Here is a 5,907-nt window from a genome sequence, read left to right on the forward strand (position 1 = left end):
GCCTGCGCGTCCGGAGCCTGTGCTCCGCAACGGGAGAGGCCACAACAGAGGGAGGCCCGCGTACCGCAAAAAAACAAAAAACAAAAAACAAAAAAATACAGCTTCTAACAAAGCCCATAATGACATTTTTCTTTTTCTTTTTTTATGAAGCTCGAAGCTGCTGCTTCTTTTTTTTTAAATGGAAATGCATTTCTTTTCTTTCTTTCTTTCTTTATTTTACTTTTTGGTTGTGTTGGATCTTCGTTTCTGTGAGAGGGCTTTCTCTAGTTGTGGCAAGCGGGGGCCACTCTTCATCGCGGTGCACGGGCCTCTCACTATTGCGGCCTCTCTTGTCGCGGAGCACAGGCTCCAGGCGCGCAGGCTCAGTAGTTGTGGCTCACGGGCCTAGTTGCTCCGCGGCATGTGGGATCTTCCCAGACCAGGGCTCGAACCCGTGTCCCCCGCATTAGCAGGCAGATTCTCAACCACTGCGCCACCAGGGAAGCCCTGACATTTTTCTTTATGCAGAACCCTGGGAGCTCAACTGAGGAAGGCACAGCTTGTTTTTCCTGATACTGCTTCCATATGGGCTCCAACCAATCACAGCCATAGAGGCAAAGGAGAGGTGAGGCAGAATCAGGACCTGGCGGCTAACACAGCAAGGCCCTTCCGAAGGAGAGCTCTGTTGGTTTCGTCCTGTGACTGTGCCAGGCCAGGGCGGCTCTGCAGACTACCTGCCTGGTCTGAGGGCAGGAGCCACACTCACCCTGATCGATCCCATCAGGAAAAGAGCACATCTGTCAGAGACACCAGCCAACATGAGAAGCAAAGCACAGAAGATAAATGTGCTCCGACTGGGTTGTTTTGGCTAATTGCTGATTCAGGAGTTGGCATGTTTTCTCAAACCTCATTCTGTTGTTTGACTCCCGGCTTGTTTTTTCTCAGGCAGGTCTCCATCTCCTCATGAAAATGTCTGAGGATGTCAACATAAAATACATTTTAAAATTCTTGGCCACCTCCCAGGCTGAGATCAGGTCGAAGTTTCAGGATGTGGGGGGTGTCCTCAGTCAGACCAGACAGGCCTCACTGAAAACGAGTCATGCCTGCGCTCTTTCTAGAAATGGGTAGGCACATTTAACCACAAGGCTTTGAACACAGAGGAGTTAGCTAGAACACATTTTGCAAAATTACTCTCCTCCACGCCTCAACTTCTTACCATTACTAAATAAGCATGAAGTGATTCCCAACACCTCACAGTTCTGCGTGTGTGTGTGTGTGTGTGTGTGTGTGTGTGTGTGTCCGCGCGCGCGCGCACTTTATGGTCCTTTCATTAGAAAGGTCATTTCCAGCACTTGACACTCCTGCTGGGGCCCTGACTCCAAATCCCTCTCAGGGCAGCATCTCAGGGCGGCATCTCCACTGTCAGTCGCTCGCTCACTTGCCAGGGCATCTTCTCTGGCTTCCTAGAAGCCGCTATCCTGGTAACTCAGTGGTCAACTCAACGAGGCCCAGACCCCAACCTGCCCCACTCCAGGGCAGCTCCCATCTATCCTCAAAAAGCCAGGACACACCATTATCCACAGTTTTCCCATTGTCACAGCACCCCTTTACAATCTAGGATTTAAAGAGTCCTTGGGAAGCAATTACCTGCACAAGGGTGACCAAAAGAAGGGGGTTGTTTCAAGCCTGAGCCCTAGGAGTCACTTTGCTAAAGCAATGCAGTGGATTTCAACAATGAAAAATATCTGTTCCCACGGAGTCTGGTAGAGAAAGCAGAAAACTTTCTTTTTACTGCACTCAGGAAATGGTTTTCATAGATGTTAACCGCAGCTGGGTAATCTGTATAACCACAACATAGTTTCTCTTTAATAAATGGAAGATTTTTACCCACTGCATCACTGACTACCAAAAAGAATTCCCACCCTCCATCTCTAAGGCAAGAAAAAAATGATAAGGATAAGTAAAGTCCCTTTCCTTAATCTGCCAGCCAGGGGTTGCTAAGGGAGCTTTTTCATTCAGAAATGTAGATTGTTCTATGAGGTTCCTGTCATCCAACCCTACTGCTGAGTAATGGATGAACCTTGAACAAATCCAGTTTCTTTGCACGCTGGGATCCCCTCAGTGCCTTTATGACCATGATCCACAATGGGTCATAACGTAAATGTATGACTATGGATCACAATCAATAAGTTTGAAAAAGGAGCTTTAGAGACTACTGGCTGGGAGATGAAAGGTGTGGTGAAACAAAGCTGGCCAATGTTGCCACGCACAGATGGTTCAAGAAAATGAAAACAAATCGAAGAGTGTCATGGACATATATACACTACCAAACGTTAAAACAGACAGCTAGTGGGAAGCAGCCGCATAGCACAGGGAGATCAGCTCGGTGCTTTGTGACTACCTAGAGGGGTGGGATAGGGAGGGTGGGAGGGAGGGAGGGAGATGCAAGAGGGAAGAGATAAGGGAACATATGTATACGTATAACTGATTCACTTTGTTATAAAGCAGAAACTAACACACCACTGTAAAGCAATTATACTCCAATAAAGATGTTTTTAAAAAAAAAAAGCAAATTCCATCAACTAAAGATGCGAAGGGTGGACTGTTCAGTTCTCTGACTCATCCTTGTATATTAACCATTTGTCCTGGGAAACTTGGCATCACTCTCTCCCTGCTGTGAGAGCAAGGCCTCTGACCTGTGGCTCCTTGCCCAGAAGCCAGGAGCAGCCTGGGAGAGTCTGTGGCCCTTTCCTTGGGGGCAAGTGGCTTCATGATGCTGCTCCCATCACTGTGAGGCCCAGCTGGTAATTCAGCAAAGACTGCATGCACATGTTCACCATTCTCACTGCCCAGACGAAGGAAGGAGGTTCGGAGCTAGGGGTGTCGACGCCGATGGTCTCATCTGAATGATATAACTAAACCTAAAAGGGCACTCACACAAAAACACACAAAGCGAAAATTTACCTAGTTGTAACGAGTAAGAGCTTTTCTCTAAGAGTGAAGATAATAGAGACGATAACCCAAATATATAAGCTACTGAAATGATGTGTATTCTAAAAGAATGCTGGAAAATCTGATGACACATTTTTAATTCTCAGTTAATACTTTTAAAAACAGCTTTACTGAGATATAGTTCATATACTAAAGAATTCACTCATTTAAAGCATGCAAGTCAATGGTTTTTAGCATATTCAGTTGTACAGCCGTGACCACAATCTAATTTTGGAACATTTTATCACCCTCTCAAAAAAAACCCCTCATACCCATTAGCAGTCACCCCCATTCCTCTAGCTCCAGGCAACCACTAATCAATTTTCTGTCTCTACAGATCTGCCTATTCTAATATTAATAGTTTTATTATTATTTTTATTATTTTTAATTATTTTTTTGGCCACTCCACATGGCATGCATGATCTTAGTTCCCAGACCAGGGATCGAACCTGTGACCCCTGCAGTGGAAGCACAGTGTCTTAACCACTGGACTGCCAGGGAAGTCCCAGACAGCTAATATTTTTAAATCTTAAGTTTAAGATTATATAGTTGGTATCTGTTGTAGCTTCCTATGAGACATACATTTAAACTTTCAACTTGTCCCCTATGTTAATAGTCATATGTAAGTTTCATAAGGGTGAGGAAAATCAGAAATCTAGACTTCAGACAGGAATACTGGAATATCTGAGCACTGCTTATATCGCTAACTCCCGCATATCAACAGTACTACTTTGGAGCTGTGTTTTTAAGGCAGTGAGACATAGCGGCTTAGCATTCAGTGCAGAAACCTGCCCCTGCCACTTAAGGTTTTTTTTCGTTTAAAACTCTGGGTGAGTAAATTTATCTGAGCCTCAAGTAACCAATTAATAAAATGAGGATAATAATAACTACCTTGAAGCATGATGATTAAATGAGATATTCATCAACTCAGCCTTTATTTATTGAGTGCCTTCAGTGTGCCAGACTCTGCTGGCCACTGAAGATAGAAACACAAATTTCTTATCCTCATTTAATTCACTTGCTTGAGACAGATATGCAAACAAGAATTAGATTATGAGAAAACCGCTACACAGCAAGTGCAGTAGGAGCCTAAGAGTGTGAATTGCGGAAGGCTGTAGAAAGGGAGGGGGAGGTGTCTGAAACGTGAAGGATGAGAAAGAATTTGCCAAGGGGACAACGTGGGATATGAAGTCCAGAAAGAGATAATAACATGCTCAACGTATGTGAAAGCACTGAGCAGCATAATACCTGGCACACAGCAGAAAATCAATACTTCCTGTTGTTCCTACTCTTACCCTCTCATGTCCTTGAAAAGATGCTTCTCTAGAATACAGAAAGAAATTAAAATCTTGCTGCTGCTAGAGAAAAATGACTGATCTGAGACTTTAGGAGTTGCTTGTTCTATCTTTTCCTGAGGCTAATTCACCTCTGGCAGCAAAGTATATTTAAAATTTTGACATTTTCCACCCACAAACTTTCAATTTTGAAAAGTTTCAAACCAAGGAAAGTTGATCTCCCTTGCCTAGAACACTCCCCTTGCCCACAGAATGGCCCACTATTTGGACTTGTCTGACTGTTAATGTTGGCTTCTTTGAGGGTATCTGGGAGTCTTCTGGCACTCGATCCCTGGACTACTTTTCTCCATGTACACTCACTTCCTGAGTGATTTCACCCAGTCCCAAAGCTTAAATACCATTTATTTGCCTCTGACCTCCAAATGTCTTATTTTCAGCCCAGACCTCTCTCCCTAACTCCAGAATTTCACTCAACTGCCCAGTGGGCATCTCCACTGGGATGCCCAGTAGACCTCGCCTGCAGCAGCTTTCCACACCTTGGTAGAGGGCAACAGCACCCGCCAGGTATTCACCTCTCAGATCTCCTCTCATAACTAACCCCCCGACTCATTCCGCTTCAGGCACGCACCCACCCTTGTAGGCCTTGCCTCAAGCCATTCCTTCCACCTGAAACACTCTCTTCCCACATAACATCTTGTTAACTTCCTTACCTCCCTCAAGTCTGTGCTCAAATCTCAAACTTCTCATTGACACTTAACGCTTACCATCCTATTCAATACTCTAAACTTAACTCTCACCCCACAGTCCTGATTTCCCTACCCTCCTCGGATTTTCTTTTCTTCATAACATTCAGCATTTTCTAACACACCACATAATTTATTTATTACATTTAATGTCTATCTCCCTGCTGGAATGGAAACTCCACAAAGGCTTGAGCCAACGTCTGTTTTGATCACCTATATAACTCAAACACCCGGCACAGCGCCTGGCACTTGTTAGGCACTCAATAAACATTTGTTAAAAGAAAGTATGAATATTGGGAAAACGTATCAACTTGGTATATTAGAAATAGATTCCAGTAATGATATCTACTAAAATAACAAGTCTCGATGTTGGCTAATCTCATAGCTGCTGTCCATCCTTCACTGGGTTTTCTTCTACAGGAGACGTAAGTACTTCAGAGCCGGCACAGGAGAAGCATCTGTTCATTGCAACAGATGGCAGACCCCTCCTTGAATGGCTGTCAGGAGCTTGGAATTTGTCTTAGGCTGGCCTCGGCACCACTGGATGAGAGGCTGCAGAATGCTCAACATCCTTGTCATAAACTGTAATCTGGGGTACACAGGCTAAGATATCCTAATTGAAACACAAATAAGGGACAGAATTAAGGGGAGTGCTGGATAAATCTTTGCTTTTTTTGGTCTATGACAATAGAATTTGCAAGAAGAAAAAAAAAAGTGGGGCTTCCCTGGTGGTGAAGTGGTTAAGGATCCGCCTGCCAAGGCAGGGGGCACTGGTTTAAGCTCTGGTCCAGGAAGATCCCACGTGCCGCGGAGCAACTAAGCCCGTGCGCCACAACTACTGAGCCTGAGCTCAAGAGCCCTCAAGCCACAACTACTGAAGCCCGCGCACCTAGAGCCCA

At 44.8% G+C, this 5,907-nt stretch overlaps 1 protein-coding gene across 10 annotated transcripts in view; it reads right to left on the reverse strand.

Moving 5' to 3' along the window:
- CFDP1 (craniofacial development protein 1) overlaps positions 1–5,907 on the reverse strand; it is a 157,586-nt gene that overhangs the window by 32,058 nt on the left and 119,621 nt on the right. The window contains exons 9-11 of one of the 10 annotated variants that reach the window (XR_008615415.1): positions 2,676–2,900; positions 1,627–1,818; positions 746–952 (exon numbers count right to left, since the gene is read on the reverse strand). The exons of 8 other annotated variants lie outside the window; for them this stretch is intronic. The gene's annotated coding sequence lies outside the window, so the exon portion shown is untranslated. Of the gene's footprint in view, positions 1–745; positions 953–1,626; positions 1,819–2,675; positions 2,912–5,907 lie in introns of those variants that run through there. One more of the 10 variants, XR_008615414.1, reaches the window with a different exon arrangement.

This window comes from Physeter macrocephalus, chromosome 17, assembly GCF_002837175.3.
Source record: "Physeter macrocephalus isolate SW-GA chromosome 17, ASM283717v5, whole genome shotgun sequence".
Lineage (NCBI taxonomy): Eukaryota > Metazoa > Chordata > Mammalia > Artiodactyla > Physeteridae > Physeter > Physeter macrocephalus.